Source organism: Acomys russatus, chromosome 20 (genome assembly GCF_903995435.1).
Source record: "Acomys russatus chromosome 20, mAcoRus1.1, whole genome shotgun sequence".
NCBI lineage: Eukaryota > Metazoa > Chordata > Mammalia > Rodentia > Muridae > Acomys > Acomys russatus.
In genome coordinates this window covers 2,679,849-2,704,890 of record NC_067156.1, presented here as the reverse complement: position 1 = coordinate 2,704,890, position 25,042 = coordinate 2,679,849, and the positions used below count along the sequence as shown (strand labels likewise).

At 43.1% G+C, this 25,042-nt stretch overlaps 1 protein-coding gene and 1 long non-coding RNA gene across 2 annotated transcripts in view; one reads left to right on the top strand and one right to left on the bottom strand.

Moving 5' to 3' along the window:
• The window catches only part of LOC127204734 (zinc finger protein 844-like), a 141,799-nt gene that overhangs the window by 86,070 nt on the left and 30,687 nt on the right, over positions 1-25,042 (top strand). The window lies entirely within an intron of this gene.
• LOC127204600 (uncharacterized) lies at positions 1,952-3,602 on the bottom strand. Its single transcript, XR_007832485.1, has 3 exons — positions 3,455-3,602; positions 3,234-3,294; positions 1,952-2,133 (listed from the first exon to the last, which is right to left on the bottom strand). It is a non-coding gene; the product is annotated as an uncharacterized LOC127204600 (long non-coding RNA).

The window sequence follows — 25,042 nt, the reverse complement described above, 5'->3', positions numbered from 1 at the left end:
TGTCATTTGCACTGACATGAGTTTGTGTTGGATCTCAGTGGGCTCCATAACACAAAAGGCTTCACCACATTGCTTACATTCAGAGAGTTTCTCTCCAGTATAAATTCTTTCTTGATGATAAAGACTATAGATATTAATTTAAATTAATTAATTATAATTAATTCATTAATCATATCAAATAGACTCAGGGTTTGTGTCCAGTATGCCTCTGAAGATGCGTGTGACATGTAAAGGCTTTACCATATTGACTACGGTCAAAGGGTTTCATTCCATTACTTGCTCTTCTAAGGATTCATAGACAAAAAATGTACGCAAAAGCTTTGCCACATTGATTCTACTCATAGGATCTCTCTGCGAATGTGTTCATTTATCCTACTGAACATTACATTGACGTACAAAGGCAAAGACATTGATTACGTTCATGGTTTCTCTTCAGTATGAATTCTTCCATGACTATTGAGAGAAGTGTGACGTGCAAAGGCTTTACCACACTGATTACATTCATAAGGTTTCTCTCCTGTATGAATTCTTTCATGATTTTTAAGAGAAGTGTAATGTGCAAAGGCTTTACCACACTGATTACATTCATAAGGTTTCTCTCCTGTATGAATTCTTTCATGATTTTTAAGAGAAGTGTAATGTGCAAAGGCTTTACCACACTGATTACATTCATAAGGTTTCTCTCCTGTATGAATTCTTTCATGCCTTTGAAGATGATTGTAATGTGCAAAGGCTTTACCACATTGATTACATTCATAAGGTTTCTCTCCTTTATGAATTCTTTCATGACTTTGAAGATGACTGTGTTGTGCAAAGGCTTTACCACATTGATTACATTCATAAGGTTTCTCTCCTCTATGAATTCTTTCATGATTTTTAAGAGAAGTGTAATCTGCAAAGGCTTTACCACACTGATCACATTCATAAGGTTTCTCTCCTCTATGTAGTCTTTCATGCCTTTGAAGTTGACTGTGACGTGCAAAGGCTTTACCACACTGACTACATTCATAAGGTTTCTCTCCTGTATGAATTCTTTCATGACTTTGAAGATGACTGTGACGTGCAAAGGCTTTACCACATTGATTACATTCATAAGGTTTCTCTCCTGTATGAATTCTTTCATGATATTTAAGAGAAGCGTAATCTGCAAAGGCTTTACAACACTGATTACATTCATAAGGTTTCTCTCCTCTATGTAGTCTTTCATGCCTTTGAAGTTGACTGTGACGTGCAAAGGCTTTACCACACTGACAACATTCATAAGGTTTCTCTCCTGTATGAATTCTTTCATGACTTTTAAGAGAAGTGTGATGTGCAAAGGCTTTACCACACTGATTACATTCATAAGGTTTCTCTCCTGTATGAATTCTTTCATGCGATTGAAGAGTAGAACGTTGTGCAAAGGCTTTACCACACTGATTACATTCATAAGGCTTCCCTCTTGTATGAATTCTCTCATGCCTTTGAAGATGACTGTGAAATGCAAAGGCTTTACCACATTGATTACATTCATAAGGTTTCCCTCTTGTATGAAGTCTTTCATGACTTTGAAGATGACTGTGAAATGCAAAGGCTTTACCACATTGATTACATTCATAAGGTTTCTCTCCTGTATGAATTCTTTCATGCCTTTGAAGTTGACTGTGAATTGCAAAGGCTTTACCACACTGATTACATTCATAAGGTTTCTCTCCTGTATGAATTCTTTCATGATATTTAAGAGTAGTGTAATATGCAAAGGCTTTACCACATTGATTACATTCATAAGGTTTCTCTCCTGTATGAATTCTTTCATGATATTTAAGAGCACTGTAATATGCAAAGGCTTTACCACATTGATTACATTCATAAGGTTTTTCTCCTGTATGAATTCTTTCATGCCTTTGAAGATAACAGTGAAATGCAAAGGCTTTACCACATTGATTACATTCATAAGGTTTCTTTCCTGTATGAATTCTTTCATGTCTTTGAAGATGACTGTGTTGTGCAAAGGCTTTACTACATTGATTATATTCATAACGTTTCTCTCCAGGATGAAGTCTTTCATGCCTTGGAGGAAGTCTGTGATATGCAAACTCTTTGTCAAATTGTGTAAAGCCAGAAGCCTTCTCTCCAGTATGGTCTTTTTCATGCCTGCAAAGATAATTGGCACATGTATAGATTTACCACACTCACTGCACTCATGAACATTTTCATCTCTATGAATGAATTTTACAATTTGGCTCAATTGTAAAGAGGACTTAGATCTTACAATATCATCACTTTCTTTACATTCAAACCCCTTCGTTGAGGGGTGTTTTGCATATTTGATGATACCTTGATGCTAGAAGCATTTATTACATGAATCACATTGATAATATCCCCTTTCTATAACAGCTTCTTCACATATTTAAAAAAAATTGTAACTGTTCAGATCGTTACCATGCTGTTTGCACTAATACATTTTCCTATATATTTGCAATGTGAATCAAGACAAACAGAAGAATTTCCACATACTTGTTCTCATAAGGATTTTGTGAACTGTGAACTTTTGGATTCCTCCCATAGAGTTGGAAAACCCACAATCTGTAAACATCTCCTTCAGGAAGTCCACTCAGCATGGGACTCCTACCTATCTTCTAATTGTTCTGGGTTAGGGAGGGCTATGTTGCTTTTTCACCATGCCCATGTCACATGGCTCATATTCGTTGTAGAATATGACATGAACATGAAAAGAAGAATAACAAATGAATGGGTTCACCACTGCATTCACACAGTTTGACATTTTTCCCTCATAAACATATAGTATAAGCACTATAGTTTCTTCACCAAAATCTTCTTGACTCTCACTAAACTTAGCACTGTTACTACAAGACTCTGAGTGACACCAGCGCTGCCATTTGCTTAGTAGCAGATTTTGGGCATGCACGTATCATCTAGTCAATGTGTATACCTTCTGCAATATTGACGCGGGAAGGAACTAAACTGATTGGCGACTCCACAGCCTAGCTCTGATGGGGACATGATACAAATGGTGATGTCCCTTATAGCATTCTGCTCTTCCTTTCCAGGGAAATACCTTGCAAACACAGATCAGACACCTGATATTGAGGTGCATGTTTCTCTGAGAATTTAAGAAACATCAATCCATTGAAAGCAGTGCCTTATTTCACTGCTGCTTTTCTCTACAACTTGCCCGACACATTAACATTTCTTCAGAGGCATATTCATATCAACTTGCACATGAAAATTACCTTCCATTTCTTCTGCAACTTTGAATGTGTTCTTCAACATTATGGTCTTCCCAATTGTAGCCTAAAATATAGTAACAGAAAATGTATGATATATTGTTGGAAATTAGGCAAAATGTAAGTTACTGTGTTCATTCTCAACTGAAATTACAAAAGCAAATAAAAGTAGCAGAGAAACAGTTGTCCTTACATTTTAAACAGAGACAGAATATTCACTGTCTTACCTATAGCAATGAGGTTCATATAGGTCTCCAGCATCACGTCTTTATAGAGACTCTTCTGGGAAGGATCCAGCAAAGACCACTCTTCTTGAGTGAAGTTCACATGCACATCACCACAGGTCACTGCCCTCTAAAAGATCCAGTACATGTGGACAAAGAGAACATGACATTGACAACACTGCATATGTATATACTTCATTGACAATATATCCAAAAAATTCTGCTACTTCCTCTGCTTACTTCCTGACCACAGCTTTAATGTAATAGCCAAGTCCTTTTGAAGGAAACTGAATAACGAGGGTCACTTATGTCATTTCTGCACCCCTTGAATAGGATAGAGCCTTGGAAGAGAAATGACAATCAACAGGCGTAAAGAGAGAGGGAGACAAGCAAACAGATAACAGCCCTGAGCTCACAGCACAGAAACTATATGAACAATTACAAACTAGAACATGCTGGGCACTTGGTTGTTTTTTTGTCACGCCTTTAAGCTCAGCACTCTGGAGGCAGAGGCAGGTCTATCTCACTGAGTTGTTGCCAGTCTGGTCTATGCGATGAGTTTCAGGACATGCAGAGGTCCATATTAAGACCCTGACTCCTTTGCAAAAATCAAATGAAAAAGATAGAAAGAACTCAGAGGTCCTTCTTGAACGTCCTACAAAATAACTGTACATTCACTCCAGCTCTGTATTCATCCTCCAAAAACAAAGTGCCGCAGGTAAAGTATCACTTTAATACGATCTCATCAAAAAGGAACGCACACCTACAAATGTACAAATGGACAGATGAAAATATTACCAATGTAAACTTTGATAATAATAAAGCAGCACAGGGCAAGAGATCTGGAATATCAGAGCTACTGCTGGTCTTGCAAATAATTGGAGTCAATTGCGACTAATTTCATCGAGGTCACAACTATCTATTGTACCAAGTTCAGGAGCTCTGAGGCCTCTGACTATTGTGTGAAGCAGACACACATGATGTACACAATCATGCAAGCAGACAAAATACCCATATTCATTCAAAAATATTTCAAAACAAACACAACAGGTGGGAAGAATGTCACACTCCTGTAATCTAGGATTCAGAAGGCGCAGGCAGTATAAATTTCATAAATATATGCCATCCTAAAAAATAGAATACACTCTGCAAATTACACTATTCAAGATGTGCATAGAGATCAACCCAATATTATATGCTCACAATCACAAGAGCATACATTTCAAGCTCATAAGCAAATAATATGAAAACAAAGCAAGCAAAACGTTTTAACCACATCTAATCCCAGTATTCTACAGCCAGAGTGAGATGGATTGCTAAATTCAAGGATTGCAGATACCAACTTTGAGGACACACAAGGCAATACGGCAATACTTTTAATTCAAAAACAACAAAATCCAATCTACTAAGATGTGAGGCTACAAAAATATCTTAGTATTGAATAGTTCTATCTCTCCACCCTACAACGGCACAGAATACCCCTCCCCTCCACATTCCAATAGAGAGGAACGTGTGCTCAGTGATGGAGGAGTGGACCCAGGCAAGAACCCCAGCAAGGCAAACACCAAAACATGTAGGTCTCTATGAGACACACGAGCCTTCAGTTTCAAGGAGCTTCCATGGCCCTATCCCTAAACTTTCTTATGCATCTTTCACTTTTGTTACTTCAGCTCCCTACATGCATCTCTCCGTGGCACATTTCATCCTCACAGCTTCATGCAATAACTCTCACAGTATCCTCACTGGGGTTCTGACTCTGCCACACATACGTACCTGGAACAGAGCTGAAAGGACACAACAGAAAAAGAACCCATGACCTTACATCGTGTATCGTTCCTGTTTCCAGAGCCAAGACAATAAGGGTGGTGCTGTCAGGTGCACCTTCAAAATTGAGCTGGACCCTACCACATTTAAACCACACTATACACGGTTTCATCTGAAGTTCCTTCCTAGGACTAGGAATCACTTTGCTTTCTCCTTCCATTACTTCAAGGCTTAGCAGGAGGGAGTGCTACCCTCAGCGCAGCTTCTTAGGGTTCAATCCAGAGCAAGGGTCTTCTCTCTAACGGTGAAAATCTCTCTGAAAGTCCCGGCCTCTGTTTCATCACTTTACCACCTCCTGTAATTACGCAGTGGTGTTTTCCCCTACAAACCACAGACTTTTCATTTGTTTCTGCTTCACTGGTGTTCACTGATGTCCTGAAAGAGGCACAAGTAGGAACCGTCCAGCAGATTCACTATTCAAACTAAGAAACCAACCCATTATTTGGTAAATCTTCCTTACTCAGTTCTTCAGGGCATGGGCAGAGTAATTAAGAAGCTGGGCCAAAATATCACCCCAATCGTCTCTAGCTAAACTGCTCTCTGAGCATGGCTTCCCCCGTCTGCATGACTCTCCAGACTGCAGTGCTCCATGGACTAAGGCAGCAGCAGATCAGGCTCTGTGGATAGCTTCCTGTGCCCTGTGCCATCGCAATTACTTATGTTTTCCACATTCCTCTGAAAGAGAACACTCGAAAGTTCTGTCTAGCACCAAAATGGCTTTTCGTGGGTTTTTTTGTTTGTTTTTGTTTTTGTGGTTTTTTTGATTGTTTGTTTTTTGTTTTTTGAAGCAGGGTTTCTCTATGTAGCCTTGACTGTCCTGGACTTGCTTATGCAGACCAGGCTGGCCTTGAACTCACAGCAATCCACCTGCCGCTGCCTCCCAAGTGCTGGGATTAAAGGTGTGCGCCACCACTGCCCGGCTCCTGTGCTATTTTTCCTTACTACTTAATTCTCTGCTGCTGATTGAATCCTGTAATCTAAACCATCTCAGGCAATGAATAATTGTTCAGATTGTTCTGAGAGATCCCTGTCCATCATTTTGCGATCTGAAAACAGAAACTCAAGCTAGAAAATGAAGGCAAAAACCAAGGACAAACATTTTCTCCAGGCTTGCTCCCTTCTTTCGTTCTGGTCCACAGCTCATCCCCGTGTCTTATCCAGCCCAGGCCCACTTGTAGTGATATTGCCACTCTCAGTGGAAGAGCCCTCCCACTTCCCTCTCCTATCAGCAAAATCTCTCACAGACTTAGCAACCAGCCATTCTGATTGGGGCATGCCCTCACTCGAGGCTCACTCAGATGACTGTGTGCTCTGAAATATTGAGAACTGAAGACAGTTAGCATACATGGACAATACTTTATGAGAAAGTTTTTAAAACTCAAACACAATGTGTTAAGGAGCAAAACCTGCCATGCATTGCGGCACACGCCCTTAATCCCAGCACTCAGCAAGCAGAGGCATGGGGTTCTATGTGAGTTCAAGGCCAGCCTGGTCTACAAAGCGAGTCCAGGACAGCCAAGATAGCATAGAGAAACCCTGTCTCAAAAAACAAACAAACAAAAAAAAAACCCCACAAAACAAAAGGGCAAATCTCCAAATATTGAGGATGTCAAAACCTGGAAAACACTGATTGGACAAGAAAAGAGGACAGGCAAGTCTAGAGGATCAGGAAGGAAATATTAAATTGTTTCTCCACAGAAAGTGCCCAAACCAACAAAGACATAAGGAAATTACAACACTATAATAAAATTTCAGAAGACAATGTTTTTGTTTTAATAGATGCATGGAGGGTTCATCATGCAAACACCTGTAAATGTAACCCACCATATAAAGAATATGACTGGAAAAAACCCAAAGGATCATCTCATTAGACACCAAAGAAGCCTTTCACAAAATTCAACACCAATTAACAAGAAAAGCCCTGGAGAGATTGTGGATACAAAGGACATCTCCAGTTATAAAAAAGAAAACTTACCGCGAGCCCATAGCCAACATTAAATTCAATGGAAAAAATACTCAAAACAATAGCACTAAAATCAGGAAAAGACACATTACCCACTCTCTCCGTATCTATTCAATATAGTCCCTAAAGATCTGGCTAGGGCAACAAGACAGCGGAAAGATATCGATGGGCACAACTGGGAAGGGAGAAGTCAAAGTACCCTAACTGGTAGAGGATACAATGCTATCAATAATGCAGAGACAGCTCATTCGGGCAAGGATATGGATAATGGAGTCATCATTGCTGCTGGGAGTGAAAACTAATGTACCCACTATGAAAATCAGTATTGTGGTTCCTCAGAAAAATGGGAATTGGTCTAGCTCAAGACCCAGCTGTACCACTCTTCAGCACATACCCAAAAGATGTCTCATCCTACCACAAGGACACTTGCTCACCTATGTTCATCATGGCTTCACTCATAGCGGAGAGAAATGGGAAAGAAGCTAAACTCTTCTAAACTGAACAGTAGATTTTAAAAATGGTAAATTTACACCATGCTGTTTAATTCAGCTCCTTTTACACCACGGAAAGGAATCCCCCTGAATCGTGCCAGAGTGGCTGGTGATAATGGAAAGGTAAAAATATTCTAACCAAGAACTGATGGAAGACAATCCCCATCACCTCTTTTCTACCTGGTTCTAAACTGTTTATAAAATTTGACACTAAAACTGAATGTGGAATGCATGGTTCAGAACTTCTAGAAACCAGACCTTCACTTTTCCAATCTGTCTTCCTACTGGGAAAAAAAAAGCAACACCTGTGTTTGTACACTGATAATGATATTATAAACACCAAAGCTGTCTACTGCTAGGGTTTTCCCACATGGTATATAGCTTCCCACTGCCAGGGCAGCAGAGTATCCAGTTCCCCAGAGAATCCACACTCTCAGAGGGTTAGAGGAAAAGGGCCTCTGCCCAGGTTACCACGTGGACCAAGAGAACCACAGTCTGACTACAGACCATCTCAGTCCCACAGATAAGACTCTGAGTCATCAGCAGGCCTGCTTTTCCTGGCCTGGGCACGGGAGCCTCAACACTCTCCATGACATGGCTTGTAGGCTTCCTCACAGTTCCCTACAGCTGCATCACAGGAGGATCCTGGAAAGAATCTGCAAGCTATATTCCAATGGTGCTCCCCATTGCTAAGGCTGCACAGAGCCCCTCATTAGCGTGGAAAACCCAGCTGGGCCTAGGACAGTAGCAGCTCCTCTACTGAAAGATCAGAGATCGAATCACTCAGACCTCTGAATACCTCCCAGTTCTGCCCTTCCACCCGAGGTTCATACAGAGCATGAGTCTGGTCAGGGAAATTTGTAGTTAGTACAATTATACGGTCTCCCAGAGCACTTCCTGCTCTTCATCCAGGCATAGGGTTCCTTGTTTGCTCATCCCATTACCCAATCAATGTCCAGGGCAGCCATTGCTACTTCATACCTAGGAAGTACTACAACTCACCTTCTCACAATTTCAAACAATAAAAACAATTAAAGCAAAAAGTGGCCATGATTTGAAAGCAAAGTACAATTAATGGAAAGTGAATGAAAAAAAAATAGAAATAAAAAATAAAGGACATGGGGGTGATTCTAGTTGAGAGTCATAGCAGTGGGGGGACATAGAGACCTAAGTGCCCCACTTCTACCCAGCAGGACTTCTAGTGGAGGGAGGGGAACACCAACTCACCCATAAAATCTTTGAGTCAAAATTTACCCTTACTATAAGAATTGCAGGGATAAAGATGGAGTAGAGATTGAGGGAATGACCAACCTATGACTGGCACAACCTGAGACCCACCTGATGGAAGATCCAAGTCCCGACACTATTACTGATACTCTGCTAGGCTTCCAGACAGGAGCCTAGCATAACTTCCTTCTCAGAGGCTCCACCCAACAGCACATTGAAACAGATACTGAGACTCAGAGCTGAGCATTACAAGGAGCTTGGGGAGTCTCGTGGAAATGTGGGAGGAAGGCTAGAAGGACCTGGAGGACACAACTCCACAAGAAGACCAACAGACACAACTAAGGTATAACCACAAGAGCTTACAGAGACCGGAGGACTGACCAAAGAGCATGTTCTGGACATAGAGACACACACACATGGAACTGATGGGGTGCTAGGTTGTGACATGAGTCACCTCAAAAATGGAGTGTGGGTAGTCTCTGATCTGGACTCAGTTGCCTCTTTTGCATCATATTCCCCACTGGGACTGCCTTTACTGGCCTCAGTGGAAGAGGATGCACATTATCATTATTCAACTTGATATTACGTGGGGGCTCCCCTTTTCTGAGATGGATGAGTAGAAGGAGGAAGAGGGTGGGAGAGTGGGACTGTGAGGAGAGGAGGGAGGGGACTGCATTAGGAATGTAAAGTGAATAAATGAATACATTACAAGAAGGAAAAAAGAAAAAGACGAGGTAAGCAAATGATTGGATTACGTGAGGACGGGAAGCTGGAAGAAGCCTGGCCCAACCTAGGGGCTAGAGTTCAGGGCGTGCCAAAATGACCATGTAAGAGTAGGGACTGAGGGATGCTGGGAGAACATGACAGCCAGGTTTGTGTTATTTATTAAAAATGGAACCTCAGATATTTGACGCAGGAGTTCAGCCTTAGAGTAGTGAGAAAAAAGAAGGTTAAAAGAATTTAACGATAATCTCAAACGTTGTTTTACTCAAGGGTAATAATATAAATCTTTATGTTTATGTTAAGAAAGGAACATAATGAAAAATATTTTCCAATAAATAAATAAGTTCAATTCCGCATCCAAATTCTTGACTGCCTTGGTCTATGACACCGCACCCCCAAAATCAGCAGCTTGGACTTTTACTGATCATCTAAAATCGATTATCTTACGACTCATTCATAATCACAACTACTGTCCACCAGGAAAGCTCTCACTTTCCTTCCTCCCCATGCCTTTCTGTGCTGTGACTACACTAGCTTAAAGTTCATCAGTGAACTCAATTCTTCCACGGGTCCCTTTTTATTTCTAATTCCCTACAAAAATCCAGGGAGGCTGGAGGACACTCATTCACTGGTCTCTTTTCCTTGGCGCTGAACAGTCAGAGTCCAGCATTAATGGACTTGCAGAACTGGCTTACAGGCACTGGGCAGCAGAGGAAGATTGGGTGTTCAAAGGAAGCCTTGACTACACAGCATGAGGAACGATGAACTACAGGTGATGCTGCTCTAAACAGGGAAAAGGATGAAAGCCCTTGAGAAATAGCAACAACATTCTTCATGCCTGGGGGACACTGAACAGTGCAAATTAATAAGAGGCTAGAGCAGTGATGCCTAAAGAAAATGGAATGTACAAATGCCACCAATTGCATTGTTTAAAGGATATATATTAGATAGAGATATAGACAATTGAAAAAGTACACAAATACACTCACTTTAAAAGGAGCAAGCCTGGGGCTGGAGGTAAGTCTCAGGGACTAAGAACACTGGCTGCTCTTCCAGAAGACCTGAGTTCAATTCCTAGCACCCACAAGGCAGCTCACAGCTGTTGACAATTCTAGCAGATCTGACGCCCTCACACACATATACATGCAAGATAACACCAGTGCACATTCAATAAGAATAAATAAATCATTAAAAAAAAAGGAAAAGTGCAAGCCCATATCTGGTAGAAGGGACGGCATTCATCACACAAAGTTTGACCTTGCCACCACCTGTAATGTTAGATGCTGAGATCTCAAACCTGACACACACAACTACAGTCCAAGGCACGTTGTTGGCATCAGATTATTGTGTCATCCAAATGCTGATTTGTGTATGCTCCCTAACATTTTGCAAGCCTTGTTCTGAGAATCTCCTGTCTCGGTATTGTATAAATTCTGCTCCCCAATGGTCCTCTTGTATGTCAATAAGGCAGCTCACAGCAAATCACTGGGCAGGGGAGAGAATAGAGCTGACTTCCTGCTAGGCAAGGGAGGAGGAGTTAGAAAAGGTCCTAAGGGCTTCACCCAGGGAATTCAGCTACAGCGAGAGGTATGGGAGACAAGAAGAAGATTCAGCTGGGGCCAGATAGAATGAAAAAGCAAGTAACTTGGGGATTTTGAAAAAATGGATTCAGGATAACATAGAGACTTAAGAACAGACTTAAACTGCTCAAGTTTGTGTTGTAAAGCTTTATAAACAAAAATATAGGAGTCTCAATAATTTCTCTTAGTATAATAATATACTAAGAGAAACAAACTGTTTTGTAAAAATAACTTCCAACAGCATATGTTCACATTTCTGACATGACTTAACTGTGTCAATGGGGATTGAATATACTGTATCTACCTAAATCTGCCCACTCATTGGAAAGGAATTATTTACTAGATCAAGCTAATGTACCCAAATTTTACAGCTACCAATATGGTCTGTTTTTATACACATGCATGAATTAATACGTTCAGGGAAGTTACAACATGCCTCACCATGCTTAAATCAGGTTCTTCTTCATAATGGTGACCCCTGCAGCCTACTGCCTTCAACTGTAGTCTGTGATCTAGCTACTGCCTACCAGGCATTGTACACAATAAACTGTTCACCCTGTTCTTCTATAGAGGCAGAATCCCTGAACAACATGCCAATCCTTTTCCTGTTACTGAAATGGATAGCTCATTATATGACTCACATGGGTGATTTTAAGATACAGTCTTTCAGCTAAAGAATTTAGGAATTTCCATCAAGAGGAAAGCAAGGTCACTAGGATCAAGGCAATCAGAAACATTTTTGTAAAAGCCTGAAGATGCAGCTATCCTAGAATTAATCTGCCTTTCCAGGGAGAAATCACTCCACACACAATTAAAAGAGTAATAAGAAAAATCTCTTTAATGACAGCATGCATTCAGCTCTGGATAATGCTCAAAGAAGAACCATCCAAGAGCCGACTTCACATTCTGCATGTGCTGTCACCATTAAGTCTGTTGGGTTCAGGTCACCATTAAGTCTGTCTGAACACTGTAAATATGGTCTAGAGACTGCAAGTCTGGCCACTTAGATGAGAGATTTACACAGCAAAGGTATCCCAGATTTATTCAGTACACCGGTGCACTGAAAAAGGAGGTCACCAGTCAGTGACAGGGTTCTGGGTTGGAGGAGCCAGATGAATAGAAGACAGAAGAAGTAGAAGGTAGAAAGGCTAAGAGCTGGCTGGGGAGGTCTTGTACAAATATGTCTTATGCCAAGTCCACTTTGGAAGAAGAAGAGCATCTTATGTACTCCTTAGAGGAGGGAACTGGAGGGAAGTCGGGGGCCTTCTATCAAGGCAGCAGGTGTTTATCATACAATGGAACAAGCTCAGGAGAAGAAGAAAACAATGCTGCACAAGAGGAACACAGGGGATCTTAAACACATGACTGAAGCCCACAGTGGCCTTGTGACTTACAAACACAGCTCTATGTGGTGGGATGAGTTTTGCTCTCAGGATCTGAAACAATTCCTCCCCAAAGGCCCTGGCCCCAGACCATTACTATCCCTTGCTTTAGAGTAGGAGCTCTATTTCATTCTCAACACATCAGGGCCTTAGGGAAAGCTCCTAACACACACACCGCAGGTTGTTACTGGCTCTGCCAAGCATGTTCTAGGTTTGAGAAAGAGCTTAAACATGCCTGGCAGAGCCAGTAACAGCCTGGGGCCTAGGCCTATGGGGCTTTGGTTGTAAATGAAGGGTGTCTCCTTGGTCATGATTGGGAGACAAATGTCTGGACAATCCTGGTGAAGGGAATTGTGTAGCACAGCCACCTCATTTCTAGCAGGCCTGGGTAGCACACTACTAATCACTGGGGTGTTTCAGAGGCAGTTCATCCTCAGCTAAGACCTACTTGATGCCTCTTACTATTTTGTAAGCACTGGACATCTTTTCAGTTGTCACTCTACTCTCTACATCGCAGCTTAAGTTTGAAGTGCCACCCAAGCTGTAACATGCCTTTTACAACCTCCACAAAATTAACTCCAAATGATAGAACTGGTAGAAGATCCCGGAGACACTAAGCTTCTCTGAGGTTAGCATATTGACGAAGAGGTTTCTGCACACAAGCCCATGCACGCTCCAGCCTCCAAAGCTACCACTTCCAGCACAAAATCGCTTCCACGTGACCACCTCCAGCTTCTGTTGACCACTCAACCCCAGGGAGGACCCGGCCACACGGGCTCCGGCTGAAAAACAGCCTGTTGCTTTCCCTTTGGGGCAGTGACCTTGAGCTCACCATGTTGCGGCTTTGGAGCTTGGCTGACCCTCACAGCACCCAGCAACAACGTTGAACGCCCTTCAAGCCAGATCATTCAAGCCTGCTCAGCAGCAAAGAGGAAGCTGCAGTCAGGCACCGGAAAGACACGCCTCCTCCTCTTCTGAATGGCTGTTCCACCGGAGGCCCTAGTCTTGAGTGACAGGAGCACCTCCCTTTGGGTGAAAGTGTGCTGATGGACCCAAGCTAGCAGTTCCTGTCCCAGGCTGCAGTACTGGGCCAGACCTTTTCCGGGTCTGCAGAGATTTGCATTTCTCATTTGCATACCCGCCAGTTTTCCAGCCTAACCCTGGGGAAGAAACACTACTCCTGCTCCCACTGCTCAGCCCCTTGCTCCTCCCCTTTGTGGGCAGGGACCTTTGGTCCCCTTCTTGGAACTGCACAGCTTGACAGAGCTCCCCTCCATCCTCACACAAAGCTCCAGAGTTCTTACTTCCCCTGCCTCCTCCTGGAATGGAGGGAGATTACTTGCAGAGCCCATTACTCAACTTTCAGTGGGGATATCAGTCTGTTCCACAGTGGAAGGTGCTCAGAGTTTCAACAATGAAAGAGCGATTTTAAGAACACACGTTTTATTTTGTGGCTGCATGCTGGATTCAGATAAACTGCAGCTACTTTTTACCTGGTAGGTGTGAGACAGCCCTGGGAGAAGCAGGGAACACATGACAAGCACAGTGGAGCCCTGTTGTTAGCCTGAGCATCTTCCTCAGTGGGAAAGTGAAAAAGGAAACACAGGTCTGTAATAGCCAAGGTTCTCTAGATGAACAGAACCGATAATGTGTGCGTGTGTGTATGGATTTATTAAGTGGATTTATTACGATGTCTCACAGGCTTTGATCCAACTTGTCAATCAATGGCTGTCTGCCAATGGAAATTCGAAGAGGCCAGTAGGGGTTAAGTCCACGTGGCCCTAATGTCTTAGACAGTCCTCACTATATTCCAGAAGTGCAATGAAGTAGGCTCTACTGCAAGGGGAAGGAAAAGAGAGGGAACTCAGTAGCCACAGGTAGGGCAGATAAAAGCAGGTGCCACAATGCATGTCATTAGTAAATACAGGCTGCCACAGAATCAGTGGCTTAGTTTAAAGGTGAATATTATTATCTCAAAAGATTCAGATAAAAGGATGTTGTTCCCGCTTCCAATGCTAATATTTGAACCCCCCACAAACAGTACCCAACCCTTTGGGTTTTAGTAATTCCAGATGTAGTCAGCTTGCCTAACAAGAAGAGCCACCATGTCTGACAACACAGAATAGATGAGCAAGATTTGTGTCCCTGCTGGCAGGCAAGGAGAGCATGGAAGTCATTTCCAAAGTAAGGCTTTTCTTCAAGAAAGCAAGCACTGGGAGGTTACTTAGGGACTCTGGATACATTCACATACAGGTTTGCCTAGTCCTAAGCATACTAAGTAAAATCCTCTTCTGAACGTGCTCACACTGAAAAAACAAAGATATTTAAGGGCATCTGAGCTCAAAGTCATGCAGAAACATTGTAAATTACACAAATGATGGACAGAAATGCCTCTGGATTTCCATCTTGTCCCACAAGGTGTTAGGTAAAAATCAAGGACATGACACTGTGAAAGTAGATTACTCGGGAGCCAATGCTACCTGCTAATCATAATGAATAATGCCACAGACAGATGGATCAGTGCCACTATTCACACACACACAGAGGACAGAGAACTCAAATTCAGGGAACATCATGGAAAAGTCACCTATCAGCACTGCGGGCACTGTTCTTAGAGGAACAGCTTTGCTGACCTGTTCTAACCTCACAATAAGGCTTCTTTTGCCTCTTAGAAAGCTGGTTCAGAGCAAGGCAAAAGCTGCTACCAGGCAGGGCTAGAGCAGTCATACAGAAGAGAAACCTTATGAATGTAAACAGTGTTGTAAAGCTTTCACAACAGAGTGTTTTCCAAATATACACAAGAACACATGCTGAAGAGGAACCTTAGGAATGCAATGTATGTGGTAAAGCCTCCACAAGGAACACTCATCCGTAGGTGCCTCAACACTGAGTAACTTGAATGAATGCTTATACTGGAAAAACATTCATGCCCGAGAATGCGTTTGTTTATCAATTTGTTTTAATATGAATTATGTGATGACAGTGTGTGTATGTGTGTGTGTGTGGCCATGCATAGTGGTTCCCAAGAATATTAGACCCTAGGATTCTCTTCTAAGAAGAATTAAAAGAATTGTAAAAAAAAAAAAAAAAAAAAAAAAAAAAAAAAATGACCCTACTCCTAGGAATAACCTTACCTTAACTGCACAGCCATGTCTCTATCCCTGTAAATATTTTAAATCTTTCGTATCTCATCCTGTTGTCAGGAAGTAGGAAAGAACTAGGACAAGAGAAACCCTCCACTCATGCAAATGCCTTGATAAAGATCTTAGACATCGTAGTTGTCTTCAGGTTAAAAAAAAAAAAAAGCTGTTGTTCCATCACTTTTTCATCTTAGCCTTGAAGGAAGGAAATCGTTTACCATGCTTATCCCAGTGTAATGGAGGAGGGCAGCAACCGTGGTTGCTCTTTGTATTTGGAAACATTTGGGTATTGAAGTATGTGCGTCAAATCCATTTATAGAAGTTTATTAGGCCGTTCTGATATTCATCTGTGGCTTTTGTTAATCTTCCTCTTTCACTTGGTGACTGATATTTTTCTTCAGCTGACTATCCACCCTGTGTGGGGAGTATAAAGCAGGGAGGAGCAAGCTGCACACATCTTCCTGTAACTCCTGGAAGAAGAGAATGTGAGCTTGGATTGGCCCATTCGATCCTCATGGTTGCATGTGGAAGTTGGAAGTCGCCTTAGAGGGGCAGTGTAGGCTGGCACTGGCTGTCTGCCAGCATTCAATAAGGCACCTGGCTGTCTGTGCCCTGCCCACACATACACACATGCCTGAGTCTGCTGCACAGTGTGTGCCCTGGAAGAGGGGTAAAGCTGGGTGTTGCCTTGTACACCCAGTCATCTTATACACGGGACAAAATATGGTAATGTTTTTCCTTTATAAGAGTTGCCATGGTCATAGTGTCTCTTCACAGCAATGGAAGCCCTAACTAAGACTCCTCCATACACACATATCTGTATGAATACAAGCACACGCACACAGAGACACACAAGCTTTTACAAAACAGTGTGAAAATAAATATATTTAATATAAATATATTTAATAAAAGTTCACAGAAAAGTAACTTACAAATACATGAAGACAGTTATTTTTATAATTAAAAGAATACAATTTAAGAGCCAGGTGTGGTGGCTCATGCCTTTAATTCCAGCACTTGGGAGGCAGAGGCAGGCGGATCACTGTGGGTTCGAGGCCAGACTGGACTACAAAGTGAGTCCAGGACTGTCAAGACTACACAGAGAGACCCTGTCTCAAAAAACAAAACAAAACAAAACAAAAATAACAACAACAACAAAAAAGAATACAATTTAAATCATGTGTACCTTTTCAAAAAACAAGAAATAAGCCAGGCATGGTAGCACACCCTTTCATCCCAGCACTTGGGAGGCAGAGGCAGGCAGATCACTGTGAATTTGAGGCTAGCCTGGTCTACACAGCAAGTCCAGGAGAGCGAAGGCTACATAGAGAAACCCTGTCTCAAACAACCACAAGCAAAACAAAAACAAGATAGAAAAATAAATTTCAGATTCTCTATTTCACCTATCAGAATATTAGTGTTGATGAATGAGCAGGGATCATCAATTTCCATGTGTTTGTTGCTGACAAAGAGTTAGTCTGCAACTTTTTTGGAAGGCAATTTAACAGCAATCAAATTTCAAATGTACATTTCCTTTGATTAAAAAATATAAAATTATCTGCAGGGGATATTGCTACATGCCTATAAGCCCATCTATTAGGAGGCTGAGGCAGGAGGATTATAGTTTGAGGGCATCCCAGACAATTTAGTGAGAGGCAGACAGACTCAAAATAAAATAAACAGGGCTGGGAATGCAGCTCAGTAGTGAGACTTGTTTAGTATGTGCAAAGCTTTAGGTTCAATCTCCTCTACATGGAATAACTCCTCCCCCTTTTTTTCAGATGATTATAAAAATTTGAGTATTGTATTATTGCTTTCTGAAATCAAGTGCCAATAGGAACTCCAATGGGCAACTTTAGATAAGTTACCTAATGGACCAAAACCATTAGCATGGGCATTTCAAACATTCTTCTCTCATCTGTCAACCAAACAGAGTTTTGTCTTAGGTCACTATGCATATATATATTTATATATGTGTGTGTGTGTGTTTGTGTGTGTGTGTGTGCACACACACTTATATATGTATATACATACATATGTATATACATACATACACACACACACATACATATACGGCCCAGGACACAGATTCAGATTGCCCCAAATACCACATGCCAATGTGGTGGCAGTTCATGAAGTTTTTATAGTAACAAGAGAAATAAAAATAATAAGGTACAGCCGGGCGTGGTGGCGCACGCCTTTAATCCCAGCACTCGGGAGGCAGAGGCAGGCGGATCGCTGTGAGTTCGAGGCCAGCCTGGTCTACAAAGTGAGTCCAGGATGGCCAAGGCTACACAGAGAAACCCTGTCTCGAAAAAACCAAAAAAAAAAAAAAAAAAAAAAAAAAAAAAAAAAAAATAATAAGGTACATTTCAAAGAGGTTGGTGGAAGTATCTGATAGAAAAATTATAACAGAAAAATCAGGAAGTTCTGTTACATGCCTCAGATGTTATCTTGATAGTTTTAGCCTTTGAGGTGGTAGAAGATAAGAATCTCATTGTACATTTCAAAAGGATTTACCTAATAGCCACAGCGCTATTAGGTCAAACACAGAGGGGCGTGATGTAGGGTTTGGGAGCCTGAAAGTTTTTGACTGTGGATCTGTGATATCCTAGCTCTCCATAGACATGAAAGTTTATTTTCTATTTTTACTTTTTATTAATTCTTTGCAAGTTTCACATCATGCACCTTTATTCCGCTCATCTCCTCACTCCCTCATATTCGACCTTCTCCCTTGCAACCCCCAATAAAAAATATACAAGCAAGCAAATAAACAAAAAGCTTAGAAAACGCCTCATCTTGGAAGCTGTAGTGTGTCATGGTGTGTCCCATAGTAGATCCCTCCGTCCACACGTATTCACTTGCAAATGTTCACTGCAATGAGTCATGGGTCTGGTTCAAGTTCTCTGTCCTCTGTGACACCATCAATACTGGGTGCTCACTGGGACTTCTACCAGGTGTCCTGTTGTTGCCCTGTGTCATGGAGATGCTGCAGCTTTGAATCAGCAGGACCGGCCCTTTCACGTGTTCACAGATGATATAGATTTTGAAATGGGCCAACTCAAAGCCCCGCATCTGGGCCTGGGTGGCAGCTGAGCTGGTCAGTGCCCCGGCTCTCCCTTATCCACACCACCAGGGCTAGGTCTCCTGGCCAGGCCCCCAGTGCCACCACCAACAGGAGTCAGGATCAGCTGTAGGAGAGATGAACACGGTTTTTGTTATGATCCCAAGACTGGGATGAGGAACGGACTTGTGAGAGAACAGGTGATGTTAATCCATTTGAAGAACCACCTCGTGCAGGAGCTTGATTGTGAACAAATTCTGAGAGGAGATATAAATGTGAACCAGAAACAGGAGGCAGGGCCTTTGGAGGCTTGGGTTAGTTTTGGCTGTTCATCTCTCCACTTCAAGAAGCTCCTAGAGAGAGCCATTTGAGGGAAGGCTTGGGGGCTCCGGGCTCTGCCTGAGGCTCCAGCTGAGGCTCCGCGTTCTGGTTTCTCCAGGTTCCAGCAGAAGAAATCCTGCTCATTATGCCAGGAGAATCATACCTCAAAACTGATATCCTTACTGTTTCATTATTGTATTCTTTAATCTCCTTTTCTTATTGTTTAGGTTAGCCGGGTTATGAGTGAGGTACTCTCAGTTAATAAGTTTGTAATAAAAGATAATGTTAAGAAAATTGAGCCAACAGTCAGCTCTCTTGCCTTTGGGGCTGGCTCACCCACACCCATACCTCCAGAGGCAGCTCTCTCACCCTTCCAGCTGTTGAGGGACAGGGATAGGGTCTCCTGCTCTCCTGCTCTTGGGGCCAGCTCTCCTGAAAAATTGAAAGTTTTGATCAGTCAATCATACTTGCAGAATACTTAAAATGGGTGAATCTTCTTTTGGGAACTTCCGTTCACACTTCTTTCTTTCTTCCTAAGGAAAATCATCAATAGCTTTTAGATGTTTGTAATGAGGTACCAAGAGAAAACAGTGCAGCAAGAGTCAAGACTTTGTGGAATCCAGGCATGGATGTAAGGGCATTTAAGGGAGGAACACTGGTTGTGGTATTGTGTGAACAAAAAGCTTCTGCTTGGGACTCAACCATGTTAAAGTAATTTCACAAAGAGAAAATAGTCATAAGAGAAAATACAAAGTACGGTAAAATAGACTGTCCATTATGGTGGAATTATAACTTATTTTTAAGTGATTATAATTATTATATTATATAATATATAAATATAATATAATATATTAAATTATAATGTGTTTTCTATTTCTACCTTAAGCATGGGTTCCCTGCTAGATGCGTCTCGGCCAGTAGGTGGTGCGGTTTAGCGCTTTTTCAAACTTGTGCTTTAGCAGGGAACAAATCCCAAATCAAAAGAGCCACCACTCTGCTAGATGCGTCTCGGCCAGTAGGTGGTGCGGTTTAGCGCTTTTTCAAACTTGTGCTTTAGCAGGGAACAAATCCCAAATCAAAAGAGCCACCACACTGTGCTCTCAGATGATAACAGGGTTGGCCACTGCTCATCATCCCCCCCTCCAGCCCCCTCCCCTGTCCCAGCTACAGTATAAGATGCCTCAGCACGGATTCCTTTTGGGTAACTGGGCTTGGGAAAGGTTGACCAGAGTACTTATTGGGGCCTAAAAAAACCAGAAGTTGAAATGTTCCAGTGGGCTGTGGGCAGATGGTGGGGGAGGAGGATCCTTGGGGAGGGGAATAAGAAGCTAAAGGGAAGGGAGGTGGGACCAGGAAGATAAAAGCGAGGGGGGATTACTAAATTAAAAAACTGCTTAAATGTTCCAGTGATCGGAGGACTGTGCTTTTGTTGTTGTTGTTTTGTTTTGTTTTTTGAGACAGGGTTTCTCTTTTGTAGCCTTGGCTGACCTGGACTTGCTTTGTAGACCAAGCTGGCCTCCAACTCAGAGATCCACCTGCCTCTGCCTCCTTGAGTGCTGGGATTATAGGCATGCACAACCGCCCCTGGCTCGAGGAACAGGTTCTTCATGAAAATTGCCTCGAAGTACAACCTATCAAAACCTCGCCCAGCCTCTCCAACTCAAGCAAAAAAAAAAAAAAAAAAAAAGGAAGAGAACAGTCAGTTAAAACTTTAAAGTCATATGTTGGAAAGAATCCAGAATACAATTTTAGGATGGGTTTTTAAAGTGCAGCTTCCCAGGCGTGAAAGGCACCAGCACAAGGGGCGCGCAGGGATGGCAGGACACAAAAGAGCTTGACTACTTGTCCAGCAAGGGCATTTGGCCACATGGCTTTGGGTAGGCTGTGGGAAGACTTGCGCTTTAAGACACGCCCCCAAGGCATCTTACTTAGCCTTCCCGGTGAAGGGGCGTGTCCGGAGCTGTTGCTCTGCACTCGCTGGTCCTGGCCTTGCTCCCTAAGCCCCGCCCCTGAGATATTAACCCCGCCCCCTTGGGGGAGTCGGGAGGCAGCAGCCTGGACACTGCCTCTCTCCTTCCTGACTTGCAGGCCCAGCAGGCTGCCTGTACCTGCCCAAGCCTTAGTCAGGCGCCAGTCCTGAAACTGCCTAGACCGTGTTGCTGGAATCGGGAAGTAGCACTTATAATCATTTGGGAATCCAATTTATCTACAGAAGTGAAGCTGAACAAAAGAAACTTTAATGTGGACTTGTTGGTGTCTCCTGTTGCTTCACACGCTTCCTGTTTTCCCACCCTTTATTGGCTATCTCATGCATGTTGGCTAACCTGTAGACCTTTGAGCTAATACCAGCTTAGCAAATTAACATTCAAAGTCTGAAAGCAACCAGAGCTTTCTACTAGAATTTTTTTTCAAGGTGTAATCTATTCTTTAACTTTTACAAAGTCATGGGGATTATGAGTCATCAAGTAGGAAACCTAGCTTGCTTCATAGTGCTATCCACAGATACTTGTGCCCACTGGAGCCAATGTTCCTCTCTTGCTCTAGCAGGCTATGACTATATATCTAGCCATTAGCTGTGTGTCTGAGGACACTGCTGTAGGCACTGATGTGACTTTAAGAAGCACAAGGGAAGATACAAAGGAGTAAGACTGCGGAGCTGCCGTCTGATCACCCAGGTGGTTTATGACGAAAGCTCGGTAAAACTCTGGAGGCTGTGAACTCACCGTTGACACAAACTCTTGTTTCTCTTAGAATGGGACTTCGGCTCTCCATGCAGCAGTGCTCAGCGGGAATATTAAAACAGTCGCACTGCTCCTGGAAGGTGGGGCAGATCCAGCTTTGAGAAACAAAGTACCCTCTCGACCTCTTCTTCAACTAGCAGGTCAGGCATCTCCTGGGCGCCTGTGCAGGACAGGCATCTCCTGAGCCCCAGTGCAGGACAGACATCTCCTGGGCGCCTGTGCAGGACAGGTATCTCCTGGGCGCCTGTGCAGGACAGGCATCTCCTGGGCCCCTGTGCAGGACAGGCATCTCCTGGGCCCCTGTGCATGACAGGCATCTCCTGGGCCCCTGTGCAGGACAGGCATCTCCTGGGCTCCTGTGCAGGACAGACATCTCCTGGGCCCCTGTGCAGGACAGACATCTCCTGGGCCCCTGTGCAGGACAGACATCTCCTGGGCTCCTGTGCAGGACAGACATCTCCTGGGTCCCCGTGCAGGACAGGCATCTCCTGGGCCCCTGTGAGGACAGGCATCTCCTGGGCCGCCATGCAGGACAGACATCTCCTGGGCTCCTGTGCAGGACAGACATCTCCTGGGCTCCTGTGCAGGACAGGCATCTCCTGGGCCCCTGTCCTGATTTTCATAGTTATACACAGGGCATGGAGGACATCAGTTATTAGTTAGTCTGAGCCAATGCATTTAGACCTGTGGAATTGTGCTAAAAAAAAAAAAAAAAAAAAAAAAAAAAAAAAAAAAAAAAAAAAAAAAAAAAAAAAAAAAAAAAAGTCCCCTCTGTCATCCATGGCTTTCTCTAGCTATTTATTCACATAAATGTGCAAACATTGTGGGTGGGGATGTAGCTCCGCCGGCAGAGGGCGCGCCTAATGTGCAGGATCCCCCAATAAGACATAAACCAATAGTGGTAGTACATGGTGCTAATACCATCATCTGAGAGGTGGTGGCAAGGAATCGGAAGCTTACGATGGCGTGGCTTCCTGATATGGAGAAGGAGGTCATAAGTATGTGCTCTAAGAACGTCAGTGTCCCGAGAGCTGTCACCTTTGCTGTGAGTTAGATCTTGAGGATGACTAGAGTGTGTTTTAGGATTTGGTGAGGGAAAGCTGTTACAACACCAATCCATAGTTTTATTATCCTAAGTCCTCAGAGTTGGATGAAATTTGGAACCAGAGAGTTTATAATCACAATAGAAAGATTTCTCCTTCTGCTTCCTCTTCTTTGGTGTCTGCTCAAGTTACCGTGTGTGCAGATTGGAAGTAAAAATAAACCAGTTAGTGCTGGTGTTGCGTTTTGGATGCTGTTTCTGTAATAAAAAAAAAAATTAACCTGACAAAAGGTAATATAGGGAAGGAAGGGTTTACTTAAGCTCACAGTTCCAAGTTACACTGCATCACTGCTCAGCATCAAGACAGCAGGACTTTAAAGCAGAGAGTGACATCATACCCACAGTCAAGAATACAGAACAAGGAATGTATTCACGTGTAATGTTCAGCTCCCTTTCTCCACTCCTACACAGTCCAGGACCTTGAATGAAAAAAAAAAAGAAATAAAAGGAAAGGAAAGGGCATGAGTGCTCCTAGCTATGGCGGCGGAGAAAGTTTTTGTTATAGATATGTGGGAGGACACAGCCAGGGGCAGACATATCTGTCCTGATTGGTCATGACCCTGAACCATGTAGGAGGAGCAGAAGAGGAAGGGAAAAGAGCAGAGTCAAGTACAGCAGCCAGGAGGCCAAAGCTACAAAAGGAGCTACAGCGAGGCAGTGAGAATAGGTAACCAAAAGGTCTGGGATACACAGGAGAGAGCCTCTGTGGGAGGTGGCAGCCCAGACCCTGGAACAGGTAGGGACTGAGAAATACTGGGAGAACACAGAGGTCAGGTCTGCTTTGATCTGTTAAATAGGCACCTCAGCTGTTTGTCCAGGTGTTGAAACTTAACAGACACAAGCCCAGGAAATGGAACTGCCCAAGGTGGCATGGCTCTTCTCCCCTCAGTTAATCCTGATTAAGGGAAGTCTGTGACAGGCATGCCCATAGTTCAGCCTGATGCAGTACTCTCTCACCGAAACACTTCATAGGCTACTGCAGGTGTGTGAGGTTGACAGTTAGAACTAACCATGGAAGCTGGCAAGGTGACATGGTTGCTAAGAGAACTGGCTGCACAACAGTCAGAACCTGAGTTTGGATCCTGAAACTCATGTAACAAGCTTGTCATATGCTACCTTTGCCCTGAAACCCCAGCACTGAGGAAGGTGGAGGCAGGAGGATTGCTCTGTTTTGCTGGCTGCCAGCGTAGCTGAACATCATAAGTTCCAGTCTCAGGGAAGAGAGACTCTGCCTTAAAGGAATAAAGCAGAAAGTGGTCAAGGAGCACAAACAACTCCCTCCTCTGGCCTCCATGTGCTTGCGTGTGCATCCATTATCACACAGAGCACACAAATGATGAAACCCACTAAGAGGGTCCATAGAAATGACCCCTTTCCTTTTTACCAAGCACACAGAAGTACTCTTTCCCATTCCTGGGGAAATGAAGCTTGCAAAATGCTTCTCTATTATCCTTGCTGCTTATCTTCCCCCAGATATAGAAGTTTATTTTCTCTTAGCTGGCCTGGCTGGGTGATAAGCCAGCAGAAGTCACAATGGCCCTTCTTTTGAACCTTATCTCTGGTCTTGTACACAGAACTCTTAAGAGGAATCAAACACTGGTGGTGAGCTATCTAGGACTGAGTTAAGGCTGGGAAACGTGAATAACGAACCTTAAATGTAGAAACTGGAGCTGGGCATGGTGGCACACGCCTCTAATTCCAGCCCTGGGGAGGCAGAGAACTCTGTGAGTTCGAGGCCAGCCTGGTCTACAAAGTGAGTTCAGGACAGCCAGGGCTGTTACACAGAGAAGCTCTGTCTTGAAAAACCAAGAAAAACAAACAAACCAAACAAACAAAAAACCGAGACCAGAAGAAAAATGCATATCTCACGTGTTCCCTTATTGGACTAGCCGCCATGGGATGGTCATGGGTAACTTCCAATGGACAGAAGGGTGAGCTTTTAGCCTCCTTAGAGAAGTTAACATACTTGTGGAAGCTCATACTGCAGAAAGCCTGGCAGTCCTGGGAGTCCCTGATGGAACCCCTTACCTGCC